A 26,065-nucleotide genomic window follows, 5' to 3' on the forward strand; every position below is an offset into this window, starting at 1 on the left:
AGACATAAGAGATTTGGGTTTGATCTCTGGGTCGGAAAGATCCCTTGGAGAAGGAAATGGCAACCCACTCCAGTATTCTTGCCTGGAGAATCCCATGGACAGAGGAGCCTGGTGGGTTATAGTCCATAAGATTGCAGAGCTGGACACTACTAAAAGACTTAGCACACACGCATATGTGTATACACATATATAGATTTTAACTTCTTTTTCTATAGCTCTAGTTTTCCTTGAATGCTTATTCAGTGTGAGTGTTTAATAAACATCTGATTTCTTACCCATTTGGGGAGAATAGTACTGGTGTATCCATGGCAGGAATGGAAAGAAGGTATCCCACATGATGAGAGATGATCAGAAGTTTACAAGAAAGGGAAAGGCCCACCATTCTGCCCCCTCAATCACCATAAAGTTCTTTAACAAAACATTTACCTCTTTGAAACTGTTTCCTTCACTTGCAAATGAGGATAACAGTACCAGCTTCATTACTTTATATACTTATTGAGAAGATCAAAGGAGATACTCCAAATGTAAATAATGATGTATTTTAAAAATGGAAGTAGTTACATACACACTCTCTGAGTACTCTCTCCAATTCTGCAAAGACAACACATAATCAATTTCAGCCCTCTGGAGTTCACAATCCACAGAGACAACACGGTATAGTGGCAAAAATACTGCTGTAGAAAAGAAGCCCTGCTCCTAGTATTATATATGTTGTGTAACCTTGGACAAGTCTTTTAACATCCCCAAACCTGATCTCTTTTATTTACAAAATGCACAGGAAAAGATTGAACCATACAGTTGATAACATCTCTTTTAAATCCTCTGAATCTGGGCCCTTGGAGAAACTAAAACTGTTCCTCCTCTTTTTTCTTCCTTCTTAAAAGAAACATTGTGAGGGGCAAGCAAGATGTGCAGAGGGACTTTGAAATCTTAAGGGGCTGTGTGGTTATTTCTATCTTCCCCACTTTCTATCTCTGGTGTGTGTAAGTGGGTCTCATGAGTAACTATGTAATTTTCAAGGCCTGTTGCAAGATGAAAGCAGGGTCTCTTATTAAAAAGTTATTAAAAATTGCAGGGCAGCAACCAAACAAAGAGACCTTCTTGGTATGTGGCCCTGTAACTGTACAGGCCACAAGCCTGTAAAAAGCTGGTGGTTTTGTAATTTCTCCAGCATCTAGCTCTCCTAGCACCAGTTGGTGGATCATGACCCATCCACTCATCTTTTTACTCATCAATGTAATACACAAGGACCAATCATACAAGTTATTACTTAGCAGAAGTGAGGGAAGTCATGGCATGGGATAATATACCAAAATGTAACTATTCTTAGTTTCATTTAAAATTATACAGTAGTGTTTTTGATCTTCTTTACCGACACATCCCCTTGACTTGGTTGACTTCAAAATTCTGCCTTGAATGGTTTTAAACAATCTCTTGGACTTTTTCTTTGGTGTCACCTAACTTATTAAAAAAACTAAGATCATGGCATCTGGTCCCATCACTTCATGGCAAATATATGTGAAAACAACAGAAACAGTTACAGACATTATTTTCTCAGGCTCCAAAATCACTGCAGATAGTGATTGCAGCCATGAAATTAAAAGATGCTTGCTCCTTGGAAGAAAAGCTATGACAAACTTAGATAGCATATTAAAAAGCAGAGACATTACTTTGCCAACAAAGGTCCATCTAGTCAAGTCTATGATTTTTCCAGTAATCATGTATGGATATGAGAGGTGGACCATAAAGAAAGCTGGGTAGTAGTGGTGAAAGTGGGCACCTTTGTCTTGTTCCTGACTTTAGGGGAAATGCTTTCAATTTTTCACCATTGAGGATAATGTTTGCTGTGGGTTTGTCATATACAGCTTTTATTATGTTGAGGTATGTTCCTTCTATTCCTGCAATGAAAAGAATAAAATACTTAGGAATATATCTACGTAAAGAAACTAAAGACTTATATATAGAAAACTATAAAACACTGGTGAAAGAAATCAAAGAGGACACTGATAGATGGAGAAATATACCATGTTCATGGATCAGAAGAATCAATATAGTGAAAATGAGTATACTACTCAAAGCAATCTATAGATTCAATGCAATCCCTATCAAGCTACCAGTGGTATTTTTCACAGAGCTAGAGCAAATAATTTCACAATTTGTATGGAAATCCAAAGGACCTCGAATAGCCAAAGTAATCTTGAGAAAGAAGAATGAAACTGGAAGAATCAACCTGCCTGACTTCAGGCTCTACTACAAAGCCACAGTCATCAAGACAGTATGGTACTGGCACAAAGACAGAAATATAGATCAATGAAACAAAATAGAAAGCCCAGAGATAAATCCGTGCACCTATGGACACCTTATCTTTGACAAAGGAGGCAAGAATATGCAGTGGAGAAAAGACAATCTCTTTAACAAGTGGTGCTGGGAAAACTGGTCAACCACTTGTAAAAGAATGAAACCAGAACACTTTCTAACACCATACACAAAAATAAACTCAAAATGGGTTAAAGATCTAAACGTAAGACCAGAAACTATAAAACTCCTAGAGGAGAACATAGGCAAAACACTCTGACATACATCACAGCAGGATTCTCTATGACCCGCCTCCCAGAATATTGGAAATAAAAGCAAAATTAAACAAATGGGACCTAATTAAAATTAAAAGCTTCTGCACAACAAAGGAAACTATAAGCAAGGTTTAAAGACAGCCTTCTGAATGGGAGAAAATAATAACAAATGAAGCAACTGACAACAACTAATCTCAAAAATATACAAGCAGCTCCTACAGCTCAATTCCAGAAAAATAAATGACCCAATCAAAAAATGGGCCAAAGAACTAAATAGACATTTCTCCAAAGAAGACATACAGATGAGTAACAAACACATGAAAAGATGTTCAACATCATTCATTATCAGAGAAATGCAAATCAAAATCACAATGAGGTACCATTTCACTACAGTCAGAATGGCTGCAATCCAAAAGTCAACAAGCAATAAATGCTGGAGAGGGTGTGGAGAAAAGGCGACCCTCTTACACTGTTGGTGGGAATGCAAACTAGTACAGCCACTATGGAAAACAGTGTGGAGATTCCTTAAAAAACTGGAAATAGAACTGCCATATGACCCAGCAATCCCACTGCTGGGCATACACACCGAGGAAACCAGAATTGAAAGAGACACGTGTACCCCAATGTTCATTGCAGCACTGTTTATAATAGCCAGGACATGGAAGCAATCTAGATGTCCATCAGCAGATGAATGGATAAGAAAGCTGTGGTACATAGACACTATGGAGTACTACTCAGCCATTAAAAAGAATACATTTGAATCAGTTCTAATGAGATGGATGAAACTGGAGCCGATTATACAGACTGAAGTAAGCCAGAAAGAAAAACACCAGTACTGTATACTATCACATATATATGGAATTTAGAAAGATGATAACGACAACCCTGTATGCGAGGCAGCAAAAGAGATACAAATGTATAGAACAGTCTTTTGGACTCTGTGGGAGAGGGAGAGCGTGGGATGATTTGGGAGAATGGCATTGAAACATGTATAATATCATATAAAAAATGAATTGCCAGTCCAGGTTCGATGCAGGATACAGGATGCTTCGGGCTGGTGCACTGGGATGACCCAGAGGGATGATACAGGGAGGGAGGAGGGAGGGGGGTTCAGGATGGGGACCATGTGTATACCTGTGGCAGATTCACGTTGATGTATGGTAAAAACCAATACAATATTGTAAAGTAATTAGCCTCCAATTAAAATAAATAAATTTAAATTTAGAAAAAAAAAGAAAGAAAGCTGAGCACCAAAGAATTGATGCTTTTAAACTGTGGTATTGGAGAAGACTCTTGAGAGTCCCTTGGACTGCAAGGAGATCCAACCAGTCCATCCTCAAGGAAATCAGCCCTGGGTGTTCATTAGAAGGACTGATGTTGAAGCTGAAACTCCAACACCTTGGCCACCTGATGCGAATAACTGACTTATTGGAAAAGACTCTGATGCTGGGAAAGATTGAGGGCAGGAGGAGAAGGGGATAACAGAGGATGAGATGGTAGGATGGCATCACCGACTCAATGGACCTGGGTTTGGGTGGACTCTGGGAGTTGGTGATGGACAGGGAAGCCTGGCGTGCTGCAGTCCATTGGGTTGCAGAGAGTCGGACATGACTGAGCAACTAAACTGAACTGACTGAAACCTTCCCTGGTTCTTCCCTTGGATACTAATTTAATGCTCAGCTCCAGAGTTCTCAAACTTTTCCTAGAATAGAGAGTTTTGATTTTTACAGTCTTAAGTTTTTTGGAGTTAGGACTTACTGAGGTTTTTGAGCTGAGGGTTAGGGCTTATGGGAGATGGCCCATGTGAGGCTTCAAAGCTTTAAAGAATATTTGCAATAAATTGTCTTGCCCAGGAATGAAATGGGTTTTTAAGTAAGGCAATCACTTCTCACTGAAGGTTGTCCAACTAGGCTCAGTAACTATAGAGACATTTGAGCACGTGAGGGAAGTGTGAGCAAGATGGTCTTAAGAGCTTTACAATGCTGAGAGTCTGGTGATTCTGTGTTAGCAAAGTCGTTATCAGGTTGATGCCTCCTCCTTTACTTCTTTGAAAATCCCTTAAACTGCAAATGGGCATAAGGGATCTTTTGGGGATGGTGGAATGTTTCAGAATTAGATTATAGTGATGATTGCACAAGTTTGTAAATTTACCAAAAATTACTGAAGTGTATACACTTGAAACAGATGGATCTATGATGTATAACTTACTTCAATAAATCTATTTTTTAAAAGTTTCTTGAGAAATACACTGTCATATTTTAAAAACAATGTATTTATTTTAAATTACACATTATATATGCTTGAAGTATATGCTAAGATATTTTTAAGAGACTAGATTTTCAAATAAGAAGTTAAATCTAATACCTGGAAAGCTACCTGGAATATGTTAAAATGATGTAAACTTTAAAAGAAAGAATGTGAATCATTACTGAAATTATTCACTCATTCTTTAAAGAATTTTTAAATTAGTTTAAAATTTACATATGATGAAGTCAGTCTTTGTGATAGATACTTCTGTGGGTCTTCTCAAATGCATATAGTCATATAACCACAACCACACTCAAGATATGAAACAGTTCCATCACACTCAGAAATCCCCTTGTGCTGCCCATATGTAGTCAGCCTGTCTCCCACTCACAAACTGTGGCAACCACTGAGCTGTTCTCTGTCCCTATAGCTTTGCCTTTTCAAGGATATTAAATGATATATAAATTTTGAAGAGATTTTCAAACTTAACAATTACTAAATTTAATTTTTAACTGACACATAATTGACGTATAACATTATATTAGTTCCAGGTGTACAAAATAATGATTCAATATTTGTTTGTATTGTGAAATGATCACTACAATATGTCTAGTTAACATTTGTTACCATACAAAAAAAGTAGTTACAGATTTTTTTTTCTCGTGATGAGAACTTTTAAGAACTACCATTTTAGCAACTTTCAAACATACAATAAAGTATTATGAATTATACTTACCATGCTGTACATTGCCTCCTGATGACTTATTTATTTCTTAACTGGAAGTGTTTATTTTCTGATCCCCTTCACCTATTTTGCAGCACTCCCATCAAATGACACCACCAAATCTCTCTTCTGTATCTGTAAGCTTGTTTTTTGTTTTTGTTCTTTGGAGGTGGGTGAGGGGAAGATTTAGATTCCAGATGTAAGTGAGATCATATGATACTTGTCTGATTTATTTCACTCAGCATAGAGCCCTTAAGGTCCATCTAGGTTGTTGAATTTTAATTTTTGAATTAAAAAAATAATGGCTATTTTGGGGTTGTGGGAATTTCCCTACCGATAACGAGTCAGACTGAGAAGGCCGAGATAGTCACAGACAGGATGAGGTTAGCCTGAATTCAGCTGTATGCATAGATTCACATGCAGTTAGAAATGGAAGGAGTTTTAGAGACATTTAGCCAAAATCCTAATTTTAAATATGAAGAAACTGAGATCCAGAGAATCTATGAATATACCACATCTTCTTTATCCATTCATTTGTTAATGGATATTTATGCTTCCTCATGTCTTGGCTATTGTAAATAGTTCTGTTATGAACATTGGGGTGCATATATCTTTTTGAATTAGTGTTTTCATTTTTTCTAGATATATGCCCAGGAGTGGGATTGCCGGATCATACAGTTACTCTATTTTTAGTTTTTATAGGAAACTCCATACTGTTTTCCCTAGTGTTTGCACCAGTTTGCATTCCCACCAACAATGTAGGACAATTCCCTCTTCTTCATACTCTCTTCAGCATTTATTATTTGTTGACTTTTTGATGATGGCCATTCTGACTGTTGTGAGGTGATATCTCATTGTAGTTTTGATTTGCATTTCTGTAGCAATTAGCAATGCTGAACATCATTTCATGTGCCTGTTAGCTATCTATATGTTCTTTGGAGAAATGTCTATTTAAGTCTTTTGCTTTTTTTTAATTTCCTCTTGATACTGAACTGTATGAGCTGTTTGTATATTTTGGAAATTAAACCCTTGTCAGTTGCATTATTTGCAAATATTTTCTCCCATTTGTAGGTCGTCTTTTTTTGTTTATGGTTTCCTTTGCTATGAAAAAGCTTTTAAGTTTAACTAGGTCCCATTTTTTTTATTTTTGCTTTTGTTTCCATTTCTCTAGGGCGAGTGTGTGTGCTAAGTTGTTTCAGTTGGGTCTGACTCTTTGAGACCCTATGGACAGTAGCCTGCCAGGCTCCTCTCTCAATGGGGGATACTTCAGGAAAGAATACTGAAGTGGGTTGTCATGCCTTCCTCCAAGGGATCTTCCCAGGAAAGGGACTGAACCAGTGTCTCTTATGTCTCCTGCATTGGCAGGTGGGTTCTTTATACTAGCACCATCTGGGAAGCTCATTACTATAAGAAAGTGAAAGTGTTAGCCACTCAGCCCTATTGACTCTTTGCAACCCCATGGTCTGTAACCCACAGGCTCCTCTGTTCTTGGGATTATAAAGGCAAGATATTGGGATGGGTTGTCATTCCCTTCTCCAGGGGATCTTTCCTACCCAGGGATCAAACATGGATCTCCTGCATTGCAGACGGATTCTTTACCACCTGAGCCACCAGGGAACCCATTACTATAGAAGATGGATCCAAAAAAATGTCAGAGAGTGTTTTGCCTATGTTTTCTTCTAGGAGTTTTATAGTATCCTATCTTATGTTTAGGCCTTTTATCTACTCTGAGTTTATTTTTTTATATGGTGTTGAAGAATACCCTAATTTTATTTTTTAATTATTTTTTCCATTTTTAAAAACTATTTTTTTAAAATTAGAGTATGACAATTAACAATGTTGTGATAGTTTCAGGTGCACAGCAAAGTGACTCAGCCATTCATATACATGTATCCATTCTCCCCCAAAGTTCCCTCCCATCCAGGCTGCCGCATAACATAGAGCAGAGTTCCCTGTGCTATACAGCAAGTCCTTGTTGGTTATCCATTTAAATATAGCAGTGTGTACATGTCCATCCCAAATTCCCTAACTGTTGCTTCCCCCATCCCTTCCCCAAGAACGTTCTAATTTTATTCTTTAAATGCAGCTGTCCAGTTTTACCATCACCACTTATTGAAGAGGCTTGCCTCCTTTGTTGCAAGTTAACTGACTATAAGTGTGTGAGTTCATTTCTAGGCTTTCTATCCTACTCCATTGATCTATGTCTATTTTTGTGCCAGTACCATACTGCTTTGATTATTGTATGCTGAAGTCAGAGAGCATGAGTCCTCCAGCATCATTCTTCTTTTTTAATATTGTTTTGACTATTTGAGATCTTTTGTATTTCCACAAAATTTTAAAAATTTTGTTCTAGCTCTGTGAAAAATGCCATTGGTAACTTGATAGGAATTGCATTGACTCTGCATATTAGCACTTAGTTTCTTAAGAGTCAGATTTCAGTATGCTTTTATCTATTACATAACATGGTTTTTACTGTTGACATTGTCTGACTTTCAGTTCTAGCACAAATTCTGCCTCTTTATAGTTCCTCTGCCATATTCCCCATTGCTGATGATCAAAACAATACTTGGTATATATCACTAATGCTGGAAAAGGATGATTTTAGACTAGCATCTCATTGTTAATTCCTGACTCTTTGCATTGTAAAATTGCATTTCAGTAACTCACTCACTAATAAACATAATATTTATATTATCTGATGGTTGTTCATTCTGCTTGTAGGAAAAGTGCCCAAGAGAAAACACAACCCAGAATCAAGTCACTTTAAGTGGTAGGGACTAGAAAGACCTTTCTAGATCACTTAAGATGGTACTGAGGAATTGTCAGGCATCTCTTGAATCCGCACCTGGAGCACCTTAATAAAGGGGTAAAGACAGGGACTGAGTGGTAGCTACCTCCTCTGATTAAACCATTTGGTATCATTATCATTATTCCTGAAAGGATTTCTTTAATATTTCTTGTGGTGCCAGTCTGCTGGTCGTGATTCAGCTTTTGTATGTCTGAAGAAGTCTTTATTTCAGCTTTGTTTCTGAAGGCTATTTTCACTGGGTATAGAAGTTTAGGTTGATAGTTTTTTCCTTTAAACTATCTATTTATTTTTGGCTATGCTGGCCTTCATTGCTGCCCTTGGGCTTTCTTTAGTTGTGATGAGCAGGGACTATGTCTCACTGTGGTGGCTTCTCTAGCTGTGGAGCATGGGCTCTAGAGCACATGGGTTTCAGTAATTGTAGTGCGTGGGTTCAGTAATTGTGGCACATAGGTTCAGTTGCCCCGAGGCATGCAGAATCCTCCCAGTCCAAGGGTCAAAGTTGTGTCCCCTACCTTGGCAGGTGAATTCTTAGCCACCGAGCCACGAGGGAAGCCCACTAGGTTGACACTTTTTGTCTCTCATTCTCAAGGTGTTGCTCCATTGCCTTCTGTCTTGAATTATTTTCAGTGAGAAGTCTGCTTTTGTTCTTATCTTCATTCCTCTGTACACGATATGCCCCTTTTCCTTGGGCTGCTTCTAAGCTTCTTTCTGTATATAAGTGGTTTTAAACAATTTGACTGATATATCTTGGCAGAGTTTTCTGAAGTCTTTTTGTATTTGTAGTGTATTGACTATCTTGAATCTATGAGTTTACAATTTCATCAAACTTGAAAAATTTTACTGCTATTTCTTCAAACTTTTTGCCTTTCTGTTTTCCTGGACTCAAGTTACATGTATACTAGTTGATTTGAAATTGCCCTAGATGTCAATAATTCTTGATTATTTTGTTTTCAGTCTTTTTTTATGTTTCATATTTTGGTAGTTTCTGTTGCTACGTCTTTAAGTACCCTAATCTTTCTTTAATGCAGAGTTTAGTAAGTTCTTAATTTCAATAAGTGAATCTTTTAATATCAGATGTTGTACTTTTTCATATTTAGAAGTTCAATTTGGGCCTGTTTTATATCTTCCACTTTTCTCCTTTTTTTTTTTTTTGGCTACGCCACACAACTTGCAGGATCTTAGTTCTCTGACCAGGGATTGAACCCAGATCATGGCAGTGAAGGGCTTCCCTGGTGGTGCTAGTGGTAAAGAAACTGCTTGCCACTGAAAGAGATGTGAGAGACTTGGGTTTGATCCCTGGGTAGGGAAGACCCCTTGGAGGAGGGCATGGCAACCCACTTCAGTATTCTTGCCTGGAAAATCCTATGGATGGAGGTACATAGGGCCCCAGAGTTGGACATGACTGAAGTGACTTAGCACACATGAACATGGAAGTGAAAGTGCTGTGTCCTAACAGGAATTCCTTTCCATGTGTCTCCTTAATATACTCATGCTTTTTTCTACCTTCTTGGACATATAGACTATGTTTATAACAGCTGTTTGAATTTCCTTTTCTATTATTTTAATGATCTGTGTCATTTTGTGGTTCTGTTATTTTTTTGTCCTCATAATGGGTCATAGTATTGCATGCCTGATTTTTTTTTTATTGGATGTCACATACTGTGAATTTTAGGTTATTGAAAGTTTTTGTATTTTTAAAAAAATAATTCTAAGTTGTGTGTGCTATTAATTTACTTGGAAACAGTTTAATATTTTGAGTTTTCCTTTTCAGCTTTGTTAGGTGAGATTAGGGCCAGTTCACTTTATTCCTTAGTATATACCTGAATTTCCATCTAAAATCTTTAAGTTTTAGCCTTAAGAAATTCTTTTGAAATTTCTTGTAGTGTAGGTCTTCAGGCTATGAATTTTATCCTTTTATTTTTCTTAAAAGTCTATTTTCTAGGCTTTCTTTTCTGAAAGACATTTTTTTCTGGAGAGAATTCTAGATTTAGTGTTTTTTCTTTCAATACTTTTAAAGATGTTGTTTGTTTGCTTGTGATTTCTTTTTAATAGACATCTGCAGTAATTCTTATCTGTCTTCCTCTGTATGTAAAGCTCCTTTTCCCATAGCTGCTTTTAAGATTTTTTTTTTCTTATCACTGGTTTTCAACAATTTGGTTATGATATCACTTTTTTGTGGTTTTTACGTGTATCTTGCTTGGGGATGATGGAACTCCTTGGCTCTGTAAGTTTATAGTGATAGTTTTATCAGATTTGGAATATTTTTGTCCATTATTCCTTGAAATAGCTCTTTGCTCCTCCCTTCTTGAGTCTCTGATTACATTTATGTTATTCTGCTTAATGGTGCCATACTTCACTGAAGTACTGTCTTTGTCTCTTTCTTAAAGTATTTCTTCTCTCTGTTTTTAAATTTGGATGGTTTTTATTACTATGTCATCAAGTTCACTGTTCATTTATTTTGTAATTGTTAAGCCCAATAAGGGAATTGTCATATCAGATCTTGTATTTTTCAATGCTACAACTTCCATTTGATTGTTTCCTGTGTCTTTCATTTTTTTTCCCACATGAACACAATAAGAATATAAGTGGAAGATAGAGGAAAGAACCAAATGAAACATCAGTTTAAAACCAAAAAAATGAGGTAGTCATGAAAGTGTGCCACTGAGATCTTTTGTTGCAGGAAGGTTAATTGATTGATAGTTCTAGCAGCATGCTCTGAATCCAACATTATGCTTATACTGGAGTCATGGTTTTCATGGGCTGCTCTTTTTCAATGATTGAATGTGATATGAATACTAATGCAGGCCTTTCCTTGCAAGATTCAGACTCCTCTGATAGGTGACTTTAACTTGAGGATTCATCAGCCTAGCTGAGACTGTCTTAGAACTGCATGGCAGTCAGAAACGCTACCCACACAATTCTTTTTCCTTTCCTCTCTCTTTTCCTAAGGGCCAGGTCTACAACGTGGTCTCAAGAGTTTCCCTCTTTCTCCAGTTCTTTCTCTTTTTCTCATAGAAATCTCCCCCAATAAATCTTTGATGTCTTGTTCCTTGGAGGATCTGAGCTAGTATATTTATTATTATTTTATTTTTGTTTTCAACAGCATAGAATTTTATTTAGATAAAAGATTCCAGATATAAAATTTTTTTGAGATCTAGTGATCTGTTTTATGTCACTTATAGTTTAGATACTGGAGCTTAGAGTTTCCTTCTGAAAACTGAGTTTGCAAGCCTAAACCAATCTATGTTATGGCAATAGGTCATAAAGATTTTTGCTCTTATCTGGTGATCTGAGGTCTTGGACAAAGACTTAGGAGCCCTGACACACTACTAACTCTTTTTTGAACCTAACAAGCTACTCAACTTCTCTAAGCTTATTAAAGGGTTTGGGCTAGCTCACCTATATTGATCTTTTAACTCTAGAATGTAATTTCATAGCTGAGAAACCTTAAATAATTTACCTGTCCAATTATCCAAAATGTTGTTAAAGAATATCTGGAAAGAAAAGATATACCATCTGAATGCAGAGTTCCAAAGAATAGCAAGGAGAGATAACAAGGCCTTTCTCATGATCAGTGCAAAGAAATAGAGGAAACAGTAGAATGGGAAAGACTAGAGATCTCTTCAAGAAAATTAGAGACATGAAATGGGAATATTTCATGCAAAGATAGGCACAATGAAGGACAGAAATGGTATGGACCTAAGAGAAGTAGAAAATATTAAGAAGAGGTGGCAAGAATACACAGAAGAATTATACAAAAAAGATCTTCATGACCTAGATAACCATGATGGTGTGATCACTCACCTAGAGTCAGACATCCTGAAATGCAAAGTCAAGTGGGCCTTAGGAAGCATCACTACGAACAAAGATAGAGGAGGTGATGGAATTCCAGTTGAGCTATTTCAAATCCTGAAAGATGATACTGTGAAAGTGCTGCACTCAATATGCCAGAAAATTTGGAAAAGTCAGCAGTGGCCACAGGACTGGAAAAGGTCAGTTTTCATTCCAATCCCAAAGAAAGGCAATGCCAAAGAATGTTCGAACTACCGCACAATTGCACTCATCTCACACACTAGCAAAGTAATTCTCAAAATTCTCCAAGCCAGACTTCAACAATACGTGAACCATGAGCTTCCAGATGTTCAAGCTGAATTTAGAAAAGGCAGAGGAACCAGAGATCAAATTGCCAACATCTGCTGGATCATCGAAAAAGCAAGAGAATACCAGGAAAACATCTCCTTCTGCTTTATTGACTATGCCAAAGACTTTGACCGTATGGATCACAGCAAATTGTGGAAAATTCTTCAAGAGGTGGGAATACCAGACCACCTTATCTGCCTCCTGAAAAATCTGTATGCAGGTCAAGAAGCAGCAGTTAGAACTGGACATGGAACAACAGACTGGTTCCAAATCAGGAAAGTAGTCTGTCAAGGCTGTATATTGTCATCCTGCTTATTTAACTTATAAGCGGAGTACATCATGTGAAATGCTGGGCTGGATGAAGTACAAGCTAGAATCAAGATTGCCGGAAGAAATATCAATAACCTCAGATATGCAGATGACACCAACCCTTATGACAGAAAGCGAAGAAGAACTAAAGAGTCTCTTGATGAAAGTGAAAGAGGAGAGTGAAAAAGTTGTCTTAAAACTCAGCATTCAAAAAACTAAGATCATGGCCTCTGGTCCCATCACTTCATGGCAAATAGATGGGGAAACAGTGAGAGATTTTATTTTCTTGGGCTCCGAAAGCACTGCAGATGGTGACTGCAGCCATGAAATTAAAAGACGCTTGCTTCTTGGAAGAAAAGCTATGACCAACCTAGACAGCATATTCAAAAGCAGAGACATTACTTTGCCAACAAGGTCCATCTATCAAAGCTATGGTTTTTCCAGTAGTCGTGTATGGACGTGATAGTTGGACTATAAAGAATGCTGAGCACTGAAGAATTGATGCTTTGCACTGTGGTGTTGGAGAAGACACTTGAGAGTCCCTTGGACTACAAGGAGATCAAACTAGTCAATCCTGAAGGAAGGAATATTGAAGGAAGGAATCCTGAATATTCATTGGAAGGACTGATGCTGAAACTGAAACTCTAATACTTTGGCCACCTGATTTGAAGAAGTGACTCATTGGAAAAGACCCTGATGCTGGGAAAGATTGAACGCAGAAAGAGAAGGGAATGACAGAGGATGAGATGGTTAGATGGCATCACTGACTCAATGGACATGAGTTTAAGCAAGCTCTGGGAGTTGGTGATGGACAGGGAAGCCTGTCGTGCTACAGTCCATGGGGTTGCAAAAAGTCAGACATGACTGAGTCACTAGACTGAACTGATCTGGATTGAACTTTTTCCCAACAGTCAACAAATGGCACAAGACTTTTCTTGTATTGAACTGTCTTTAGAAAAATACCTTGATAAAGCACTCATGGTGAAGGATGTAACCTGAGGAAATGGATTTGGGACTAATATAATAAAAAAAAAGTGGCTGAACTATTCTGAATTAAAAAGGGAAGGCATTTAATTTTGATTCCAGGAGGGAACAAAAAAGAGAAGCAAGGAAAAAGTGTGAAGCTAGCAAAAGAGTAAGAAGCTATAGATGTACTTGGGGTGAACGTTCCTGGGGGTAGAATGGCGAAGGGGCTTTTTATTCTTTTCTTTCTTTTTTAATATATTTTTTAAACTATGAAAGTATGATACAACATATACAGGAGACTTGGAAAATACAGAACAAAGTTACACATAGTTCCACTATATATTACAGTCATTTTTAAGTAGATAATATTTTTAGTTGGAGTTTCTACCTCACACTCTCAACAACTAATGAAATTAGTATGCAGAAAAGTAGAAGCATATAGTAGACCTGAAAAGCACTATAAACCAATTCAACGTAATTAAGATTTACATAATTTTCACACAATAGTAGGATACAAATTCTATTCAAGTTCCCATGGACTATAAATGAGGAGACACTGGATCATATACAGGGACATAAAACAAGGGGAAAAAATTTCAAGGTCTAAAGGCACTGAAATCATAGAGTCTGTTCTCTTATCAACGTGGAATTATGTTAGAAATCAACATCAAAAGATATTTGAAAATTACCCACATATTTTCAAATGCAATGTGACTCAAGAGAGATTTTTGACTTAGCCATTGAAAGCCTCAATAAAGTTAGAAGACTGAAAAAACAGGGTGATTGCAGAGAAGAAAGCATTTAGATGAGAAGTTAATATCAAAATGAGAAATTAATATCAAAGATACTTTAAAAACTCCATGTATTTAGAAATTAAATGTCCACTTTTAAATGATGGGTATCTAAGGAGCCATAACAGGGAAAATTAGAAAATATTTATGGCAGAATAAAAAGGAAAAGAGGATTTACCAAACTTTGTTTCATGCAGCTGAAGCTGCTGGGAAAGGGCTTTTAAGGCTAGAGAGGTGTTTTTTTGGAGGTTTTAAAAAATTTTTGTATGAATTAGGCTTCCTACGTTTGAAAGTAACACAAACTCAAATCAAAGAAGTTTCAATAAAAAAAAATCTTAGTGGCTCATAAAGCTTGGAAAGATTCTAGGAGAGTCTGTAGCATCTAAGGAAGAGTTATGGAAACCAGAGCTGCAGGAATTGGAACCAGAAACTTGAATTAACATTGCCAGATCTCTCTCTTTCTCTCTTTGCTTTCTTCTCTCCTTCCTTCTCCTATCTTGCTAATCCCTGCTTAACTCTTTCTTTCTCCATGTGGGTCTTACTCTTCTCTACTGCAGACAGGACTTTGCCATGTGATAAGAGATATGACTACTATCAGACCCATCTCAGTGACCACAGAGTTTTTTTTTGGGTACTAGTATGCATATCCGGAGAAGGCAGTGGCACCCCACTCCAGTACTCTTGCCTGGAAAATCCCATGGATGGAGGAGCCTGGGAGGCTGCAGTCCATGGGGTCGCTAAGAGACACGACTGAGCGACTGCACTTTCACTTTTCACTTTCATGCACTGGAGAAGGAAATGGCAACCCACTCCAGTATTCTTGCCTGGAGAATCCCAGGGACGGGGGAGCCTGGTGGGCTGCCGTCTATGGGGTCTGACAGAGTCAGACTCAACTGAAGTGACTTAGCAGTAGCAAGAGCGGTATGAATATAATGGGGCTTCCCAGGTGGCGCTAGTGGTAAGGAACTAGGCTGCCAATGCAGGAGATAGTAAGAGACCAGGGTTTGATGGAAGAGGGCATGGCAGCCCACTCTAGTATTTTTGCTTAGAGAATCTCATGGACAGAGGAGCCTGGCTGGCTACAGTCCATAGGGTGGTAAAGAATTGGACATAACTGAAAAGATTTAGCACACACATATATATAACAATCCTAGGGATCTTCTCTAATTAGCCTTACTTGGATTACATGTCCATCCCTATATCAATCAACAGTGCCAGTGACATAGGGCACAAAGATTGTCCTACACAAATCATGCGACTATATTTTGGCCTAGAGAGGAAGGGTCTATTATCAGAAGAATGGAGATGGAAATGTTTACTGGGAAGATAAAAATGATAGTGAAATCTTTGTGTTGCTTAAACCAACCCCCTATTTCAAAAACCTTCACTACAATCTTCTTTCCAGCAACAGATTTGTGTAAATGAAATTTTTTAGTTAGAAATTTTGGAAGGGATCTTAGGCCTTCCAAAGGTCTGGTTTAAGGTAGTAAAGGATAGGGAAATACACGTAGGTATCAAATGATCCATAAACTGAACTAATTTAACAGAAGCAGGATTTTTAAACTGAACTAATTTAGCAGAAGCACGAATTTGGAGCCATAATTGACTATGAGAATAATGCTATGAAAGAGGACATTGGATTGCAAAAGATGTAGTGTGGAGATTTGAGCCCATCTTATGTACCTCTGTTACCTGGAAAAGGGGAGATTAATATTGTTGGATTATTACAATGGGGTGTTGTAGGTTCTTCCAAGATCCCCCGATGGGACTCTTTAACTGTAATTCCTGTCATGTGGGTGATGTTTCTTATCCAACTGGCTGGTTTTGAACTACACCACCCAGGAATGAGCCTCCTATAGTCAACGTAGGGTACATCTATGGCTTCATGAACTTTCAGACTGGCTCCGTGTGAACTCCATTTTAGAAAGCCTTTGTCTGGTATGAGGCAATATTCTTATCTCTGTTCTGCCATCTGTGGATGGTCAGCCTTCTTTTTCTCTCTGCTCTGTGGCCCCAGGCCTGTCTTTCTCCAAACTCCAGAGGACACAGATCATGCTGAATGATCTGCTGCTTATGATTCTATTGAAGCCCTTCCAGTCAGCTTAAGGTGATGGAAAATTCCCCTTCCCCACACTGTGAACACAGCATTTACACAACTCTTCTAAAGAGATTCTGTACTTCCTCTTCTCTTCAACTTTAACTGTTGATTACAGGGAATGGGCTGAGGGTCACAAAGCCTGCTTTTGATTATCTCCTTTGTCAACTCCTCAAACAAGCTTTGTAATGTGAGGAAAGCTTGGCATCTACTGTTTTATTTTTGGTTTTGTAGACTTAGCCCAAACTCACAAAGAAATGATACTGTTTTAAGCTCCTTTTAACAAGCATTGGGCTTTTCTGGTGGCTCAGACAGTAAAGAATCTGCCTACCATGTGGGAGACCTGGGTTTGATTCCTGGGTGGGTAAGATCCCCTGGAGAAGGGAATGGCAACCTGCTCCAGTATTCTTGCCTGGAGAATTCCATGGACAGAGGAGCCTCGTGGGCTACAGTCCATGGGATCGCAAACAGTCAGACAGGACTGAGGGACTAACAGAAACACACATACAAGCATTACCTCACTTAAGCATTTCAGTATATTGGTCCCATTCTACACATGAGAAAACAGGCTTAGAAAGGGTAAGTGACTATTTGAGATCATACAGAAAGTAAGTAGCAGGGATAGACTCTGAACCCAGATCTTTCTGACTCCCAGATCTTGATGCATCTTCAACTTTAAAAGTGTTAATTGATTACCAGGGAGGCCTAGAGTCTTGTGGTTAATGCTCTGAATCAGATGTGAGGAGCCTTGATCAAATGCTGGTGCCTCTGATTCATTATGGTGTTGGTCCACTCACCTATGTGTCTCATTTTTCCTTTCTGTGAGCTGTGGAACATAAAAGTAATACTTCTACTTTATTTTTTTCTATTCCTTCCTGGTTGGTGTTGGTGAGGAGACTTAGGGGTTGGTGAGTAGGAAAAAGAATTGGTAGGATTAAAGTTTATTGAACATCCACTACTATGTTCCAGGCTGGCTCTGTGAGAGGTTCTTTACCATTTAATGTAACTGGTATTGACTAAAATCATTTAGCAACAAGTATAGCACAGTCAATGACCAATTAGGATGATACTGGCCATTAACAGTTAGTAGGCTGCACCCTTGAGACCTGCCTGAGTGTTGGACTCAAAGAAACAGGCTTACAGAGCAGCTCACACAGGTCAAACAACCAGTGAGGAGGGGGCTGGACAACTTTCTGGGCTGACTCATGACAAAGTCCATACTCTTTCCAGCTATTTGATGAATACTTCAGGAGAGAGTATCCACACGGAGTTGAGCTATTATTATCCTCAGATGTAGGTACTCTGATGTCACTTAGGAAAGGTAAACAAGGCTAAAAGCTTTTATTTTTATGGTTCTCCTTTCAAAGGAACACTGTTTTGCTTCTTTCTCTTATCTATCTTTTTCTCATGCCTCTGGTGAAATATGGAAAAGGCAATGGCACCCCACGCCAGTACTCTTGCCTGGAAAATCCCATGGATGGAGGAGCCCGGAAGGCTGCAGTCCATGGGGTCACTGAGGGTCAGACATGACTGAGCGACTTCACTTTCACTTTTCACTTTCATGCCTTGGAGAAGGAAATGGCAACCCATTCCAGTGTTCTTGCCTGGAGAATCCCAGGGATGGGGGAGCCTGGTGGGCTGCGGTCTATGGGGTTGCACAGAGTCAGATATGACTGAAGTGCCTTAGCAGCAGCAGCCAGTGAAATAACAGTAGTTCAGTTACAAGCCTCAAAACCTTATATTCAGGATCTTACTTCCTCCTGTTGTGGCAGCACTCCTTAATCAAGATACATGTACACCACTAAGAACAACACAAGAGAAAAAAGAAAGGACCGAGGGGGAACCGATCAAAAAGAAAGAAAAGGTGACAAAGACAGAGACGGAAGAAAGGAAAGAGGGAAGAAAAAGCAAACAAACAAAGATGCATTCAGACCAGGGCTAGTTCCGGAGCTTGTTTCTATAGATTAATGAATGGAAAGTTTGCAAATTTGTAAGTCATTTCTGACTTCCTAACAGCTTTTAACATCAAAGTGCTTCAGAGTCCTCAGGGTATTCACTTAACACCAGGGCTCCGGTAATGCCCACCGGGGAGAGGAGGTAAGAAAGGTACAGACTCAACTGTTACTTGTGGAAAAACCAAGGCCAAACAGGAAGAATTAAAACAGGAAATGACTCATAAACCATAGAAGGGGGCACTTCCTTTACTTTGATCATTCCTCTCACAGAAAGAAGCATTTCCATTGCTTTGTTTTTAGGAGTTTTCCCTCAACAACTCAGCCTCTCCTAACTCCCTCCTATGAGGCAAGTTCAGTTTTTCCAAAGAAGTCATGACAAACTTCCCTGGCTTCTTCTTTTACTCTGACTTCTCTTGAGCTGAATACTTGTGTTGAATATTCGCTATTGAAGATATACTAGTAGCCGACGATTTGTAAATGCATTGCTTATAAAAAACCACAGCAGCAGCTGCAAATTTTATGGGCCTGGTAAAATCCTTCAGAGAAGTGATAGGTTTAGGAAAGCTCCTTAACAGGCCTTTTCTTGGTTCAGATGCTGTTCAGATCGCATTATGAAAAGGGAACTACTGTGACAGTTGAAACTGGTCTGCATAATAGAGTAACAGATGTCTTTCAGTTTTCCCCTTGAGGTGTGCTACCATATGTTTAAAAACCACTTCTCTAATAAAAACAACAACAAGCAAACAAAAACCCAAAAAACACTGATTGGTAGCACCTGTCTATTCTGTGGTAGCATTTGCATAAAAATGTGTACCATTATGTAGTATTTCTACTTTACCTGTACAATACATATAAATAGTCTCAAGAGCGTAGAATAGTAAAGTGTAGTAAAATAATTGGGAAGTGAGTACTAATTATCTTTTAAAAATGTATTTTATTTAAATGTAACCTTACATAACTTCGCTTTTAATAATGGCTGTGTTTAACAACAGGCTTGTGAAATTTCTGAAATTTTAACAATGGATTTAAGTGAACCTGTATGCAATGATGGGCATACCACTAGCTTTGGGGGCCCTGAATGTTGGAGAGGAGGAGAAAGAGAGTGAGAATGGGCTCTCAGGAAGTGTACATGCCAAAATGACAGCAAAATGATGCCCAATGAGAAACTCTCTGTGCATAGACACCAATGGACTTTGAGGACAGTGATTTAAATAAAGTAATTTAAATTTGTTCTCTATTCCAGCCTTTTCCCTCAAATCTTAGGCCTGTTAAATAATGATTAAAGAAGACAATTTAGGTGATACAAACAATCTTTACTTAACATTTTATGAAGTGGACAATCTCCATTTGGACAACTGCAAAATGAGGTGGTGGGCAGGAGCTTTTCTATTTTTTTCTGTTTCTTTTTCTTGAAGTATAGTTGATTTACAATGTTGTGTTAGTTTCAGGTGTACAGCAATGTCATTCATATACATACACATATATGTACGTATACATATATGTTAGGGGAAGCACACTGATTGAAACCGCCCACCCTGGCCAGGCACCATAGTAACCATTTGCATGAGTTGTTTTATGACAGGAGATCCTGATAAGGAATATGGAACTAATAAGCCACCATCAACCGGAAGAGTTCGGGAAAGTTTGAAAGGAGACACCGCGTGTCCTTCCACTTCCCAGAATCCCTCTCGCTAGCGTCCATCTTGGCTGAGTAATGTGCACACCACCAGGAAAGACTCTGAATTAGAATGATTGGCCAAAGACCACCCGGAAACTAATCCCATCACCATAAAACCTGAGACTGTGAGCCATGAGGCAGAGCAGTTCTCCTGGGTTCCCTTACCCTACTGCTCGCCACCTGGGTTCCCTTTCCCAATAAAATCTCTTGCTATGTCAGCACATGTGTCTCCTTGGACAATTCATTTCAGAGTGTTAGACAAGAGCCCAGTTTTGGGCCTTGGAAGGGGTCTGCCTTCCAGCAAAAAATGGCGACTCTGGAGGGGACTCTTTGTTGAGGCTGACATCCTGACCACTTGGGATACTCAGGGGCCAGCTTGCCTGCCAATGGACCAGACCCAACCGCCACAACTGGGACCCTTTTGTCCCTGGTCTCCTCTTGACGTGGACAACTGGCCAGAGTGCCCCAGCCAGGTAAGGAACAAGAGACTTTATTGACCTCTCTCCCCTTCCCTCTCTCTTTCCTCTCTTTAACCCTTCCTATCCTTCCCCATTTTTCTAGTCCCCTGGTCCTGGACACAGGAATCTGGTCGAAGGGCCTCAGCCTGAGCTGAGGATTGGAGACTGATCACCTCCTCTTAGCAGAGAACTCAAATTCTGGTTCTGGTCTGGTCTGATTTCTGGTAGGGCCGAGCTCCAATCCTCCCTTCTCTGGAGGCCCAGGGAAAAGTCCCATAACGCCTGGGTATCTGCAGGTGGCAGGAGACGTCTGAAAGGCCACCCCTTTCACCCACCTCTCCCGCCTCCTCCCTCTTCTTTCAACCTGGCTTCCTTTCCTCCCTTTGAAATCTTTGGAGCTGTTAGTACTTGGATATGAAGTTCTGTGTCTCTATAGGAGGTTTTAAGTGTCTGATGAAGACTGCCAGATTTATATGTGTGTGTTTTAACTCTGCGTTCTGTGTTGTGATTTTTGATGGCCATTTTGCTTTGTCTGGCCACCATTTGGTTTAGACCTGCCGCCATTTTGTTAGAACTTGATTTTCTTTCCCTGTGCCTTGAGACCAGGGCTCTCAGGAACACTTATCTAGACCGTCTCTAACTCCTGAGACTGAGGGAAAAGGGGAAAAAGACTAAAATTTTTATTTATTTCAACTGTTTTTTTAATAAACTAGTAAATTTTATATTGTAATATCTAATTCATGACTAAACTTAGAAAATGAAGCTAGATCTTGCACTGTGTCTGTCTAAATATGTCTTGGTATGTCTTTGTCTCTGGGTAATATTTTTGAGGTTAATTTGTAAATGATCTCTATTTATTTGGCTTAAAAAAAGGTAAGTACCTACAAAGCAAATAATTCTAAATTGGACAATAAATTCCAGGTTCATGTGAACTGGGAAATATTCAGTATTAAATACCTGATATTAATGTTTGTTTGTTGACCTATCTAATATAGACATGTCTTAGAATGATTAAGTAGAATATTTTCATTGTATCTAGGTTTAATATAAGTTAAATATTATATCTGTTACCAGTTTATCAACAAGGAAATTACCTCGAGTGAAGAAACTTCTAAAAAATGCAAATGAGATATGAGCTTTTATATAAACTCTATTAAAAATAATTATTCTTTAGAAATATGTGTCTAAAATAGTCTCTCCAGATTGGCATAACTTAAATTTCTAAGGGTTGTGCCAAGTGTGCTAAGTGTTGGAAGTCTATTGAATAGTTAGGTCATTTCCAAATAAAATAAGATTTTGAAACATTTACTACTAAACACTAATTTCCTTTTACAGAGAAACTAAAGAGATTTGGGGCTATAAATAAATAATGTTTGGTGCCATCCTAAAATGTTCTAGAAAGCAAAGGTTTTAGAAATTATCACTGGCATTTATGCTCACCAAAAATGCTAATATAAAAGTTAGTTCTTGGTTGCTAAAGGAAAGTAGGAAGTGTGTTTTCAGGAAAAAAAAAGGTATAAAAAATACTAAAAAGAGTTATGCATGATCAGGATTTTTGAAAATTGGATTACAATTAGTTAGATAAATAGATTTTGTTAGAAATGCCACAGCCATAAGAAAACTGGTTAGAGTCAACTAGGTCCAAGATGGTGGAGCTGACTTTCACTAGACCTTGAGCCTTGGTATTTAGGCCTATTGTGCCATATCAACAAACTAAATGATACACCCATCAACAGTGACTAAATCTGACCAAATTTTCTAAACGCTTTAAATTGATCTTTAGATGAAACTTCCTAAATAGAATTCTTTTGAAGTTCTTTTGACCTCTAGCTAACTTTGGGGGTGCTTCAGAGGGCCCCTGAAACATCCCAAAGAAAGATATTAAGCTGTGTCTATTTGGTTGGTTAAATTACATGAAAAAGATTATCAAATGAGTAATAATTCTGCTCATGTTATAATGTATGGTAAAATTACTAATACAGATATCCTAGAAATTATATGGAGTCCTTAACATTCTGATATGTCCTGGTATTCTAACGGAAAACCTGATGACTTCACAAAAGTTAACAAAAGGACTGAATGAACCAACGAATGTGCTTATAACTTTTATGGTTTTTATCTAAAAAATTACAGGTTTGAATCCTAGGTTTTCAGGGAGTAGGGAAAACCTTCCTCTCAAACTAATTATGACAATACTTTGGTAAAACTAAATGTTATAAACAAAACAATAATATTTTCTCTCTATCTGACTCCTCCAAAAATTGGAAATTCTTAGGTTTCCAGTAAGGTTATCAAATGAGTTAGGAAGGTTATCTCACGGGTACAAAAATCTCAAGAAATTTTTGACCTTTAAAAGGGAAGAATTCACCTAGATTTGTCAGGCAAAATCTGTGATAAGCCTTTAGTGTGAGTTTCCCCAGCCCTGTTTTATTTTAAAAGCTCAGTCTGAGACTCGATAAGTGTTTCATAATAAAAAGTCTATAATCAATCAAGTATGGTTATATAAATCATCAGACCAAAGTTAGTGAGAAAAGACCTATTTTACATACAAACTAGCCTTAATTTGGTTATATTTGATAAAAATGAGGGTAGCTTTAGGAAGAAAAAGATATTTCAAAAAAATGTTAAATCCCAGTTTGTTAATGGAGGTCTGCATCTAGTAAGACTCATCTTAGATAGTTCTTTTGCTGTTAAGTGATATTAATGTAAAATTTAATTGAATTCTTAAAGAACACCCTAAGTTTGCTTCTGAAGCTTATCTCAGTAATGTATCTTTGGATGAAGATCAAATGCCTCATGACCTGCAACAAGGACTGAAAAAAGACATAATTTAAGGGATTGTCTCCAACCTGGATGGAAGGTCTTTTTTTATCAGGTACTCTTAACTAGCTTATGCACAATGAAACTGAAGGGAAATTAACTCTTAGATTAATTCCCACTTCCAAAGGCCCCTACACTGGATTGGTCTATAGAGAAGCCAGCTGCCCTGATCTCACCTTAAAATGATGCTCAGGCAGGAGAAACTACACTACACCAGGATGAGAAGATGACATCAGAGGTAGACAGCTTGCCCAAGATGCTGGACCTGATTCATCTGATCATTTATGTTTTCTTGACTTCTTAGATCTTTGCATATAAATCAAATGCTTTTCTATCATAGGCCCAATTCTATGCTAGTTTTAGAAATCAATTCAATTGTTGGGTTTGTGGCCAATTACCTATGTCTATTTCTGGGTTACCTTGGTAAATTTCTCTACTACAAGACTCTAACTGGTTGGTCCTGAGAAAATTTACTTAAAAAAAAATCATAGTCATATTCAGGTCAGTGTGATATTACTAGGTGGGATCCCCTCACCAGGCCAATTAATAATGCCTGCTCTGACTCTGGCCATGAATTTGAGCTTTTCTCTGTTACTCAAGCTCAATTAAAGCAACAAGAAAAGTTTCAGCAAAGGAGGAAAAAATCTCCCACAATTATGGCATGGATTTATATAGATAACACCAGGCTATGGTAATTTAGGCTTAAAGTCTCCTCTGTGTTAGAAACAATTAAATCATACTAAGGCCAATCAATCTAGTTACACTGAAAAACTAGGCTATGTGCCTTATAGATGGTGCCAATATATAATTTCCCTGGAAGATAAAGATTCTACAGAGCAGACTAAGTCAGATGACCTGAGATATACTGGGCTACATCTAATGGAAGCTCTTAAGTCTTACTTGTGACTTTACTAATACTGCAGGCTATGTTATTTGTATTTCACCTGTTTTACAAAATTGCTGTTTCTTACACTGTCAAATGTGTGTCTGAGGCCTCTAATAAAATAATGTATAGTCCCATATGCGATCAATGATGGTAACAAAATATGGGAAGAAGCAACAAGAGGAAATATTTTCCTGGACCAAGAGGCTTGTAAGACAGGTGGTCCACAGAATTTTAGACACTGTTTTATGGCCTAGTCCAGTAATAGCACATTGAGTGGCTTGTCAACAAAATCTTTGCCAAACCTGAAAATGAACATTCTCAGCACCATGGGATAAAATGGTCATAAAATGCCCCCCTCAAAATCATGGTCAAGTTTATGAGCAAAAAGGGGCTCTGCCAACTAAAGACTAACAGTTGCCATCTACATCTACAAAGATTAAATCATGGCCGCTGCAACTGCTGACTTTCAACACCCCTGAAAGGAGTTCAGGGTGAAAGCCAGGAACGGGGCACTCTGTGCTCTGGGAAAAACTGGCAGAACAAGCCTTCAGATAGTTACATCTTTTCAGGAGAAGATTTTATGAGTCCCAATTCTTGCATCTTCTCATACCTAGAGAAATACTGACTTCATTAAGGGTGAAATCTGCTTTGGCTATTAAGGAAAAGTTTACGATTAAAAGTCAAAATAGAGTAGCTATGGTTCAGATATCCTGGGAAATAACTAGGTGATGCTATGGGTGTACTTTCAGAATAGACCTTGTATTGCTAAACACTTGAGTTTTCTGAGTCGTGTCAGGCTTGGATGCCACAATTCTCAAAACAATGTCTGCTGGAAGCTAGTAACTGCAACCTTGCTTTTTATAAAACCAGGCAACTGGTTACCTGGCTACAAGTCTCCCTCAAGTGCCAGGTTCAGACTGGGTTTCAGGCCCATTCTTCTTGAAAAAAAAAAAAAAAAAGATTTATTTTGTCTACTAAATTCCAGTTATCACTCCTCCAACTACTTCTAATTGGGTCTGTTACACCAAAATGGCAGACCAAGAGATTGAGATTTTAATTATACAAGAACTTGGAACTCAAAACTACTTCCAATTCAGTGTCTACACTCCAAGCTGAGGCAGTCCTATGCTCCATTTTAACTGGAAGTTATTATGACCAACCTAGGTAGCATATTGAAAAGCAGAGACATTACTTTGCCAACAAAAGTCCATCTAGTCAAGGCTATGCTTTTTCCATTGGTCATGTATGAATGTGAGAGTTGGACTGTGAAGAAAGCTGTGAGCTGAAGAATTGATGCTTTTGAACTGTGGTGTTGGAGAAGACTCTTGAGAGTCCCTTGGACTGCAAGGAGATCCAACCAGTCCATTCTAAATGGATCCAACCAGTCCATCCATTCTGGATGTTCTTTGGAAGGAAAGATGCTAAAGCTGAAACTCCAGTACTTTGGCCACCTCATGTGAAGAGTTGACTCATTGGAAAAGACTGTGATGCTGGGAGGGATTGGGGGCAGGAGGAGAAGGGGACGACAGAGGATGAGATGGCTAGATGACATCACTGACTCGATGGACGTGAGTCTGAGTGAACTCCAGGAGTTGGTGATGGACAGGGAGGCCTGGT

The 26,065-nt window shown here is 38.4% G+C and overlaps 1 protein-coding gene across 12 annotated transcripts in view; it reads right to left on the reverse strand.

The window, feature by feature from the left end:
* SLAMF6 (SLAM family member 6) overlaps positions 1-26,065 on the reverse strand; it is a 113,773-nt gene that overhangs the window by 36,309 nt on the left and 51,399 nt on the right. For 6 of the 12 annotated variants that reach the window (XR_011247738.1, XR_011247713.1, XR_011247725.1 and 3 more), the window contains one exon: positions 515-1,898. The exons of 1 other annotated variant lie outside the window; for it this stretch is intronic. The gene's annotated coding sequence lies outside the window, so the exon portion shown is untranslated. Of the gene's footprint in view, positions 1-426; positions 1,899-26,065 lie in introns of those variants that run through there. 5 more of the 12 variants (XR_011247730.1, XR_011247705.1, XR_011247736.1 and 2 more) reach the window with 1 other exon arrangement.

This window comes from Ovis canadensis, chromosome 1, assembly GCF_042477335.2.
Source record: "Ovis canadensis isolate MfBH-ARS-UI-01 breed Bighorn chromosome 1, ARS-UI_OviCan_v2, whole genome shotgun sequence".
Classification (NCBI taxonomy): Eukaryota; Metazoa; Chordata; class Mammalia; order Artiodactyla; family Bovidae; genus Ovis; species Ovis canadensis.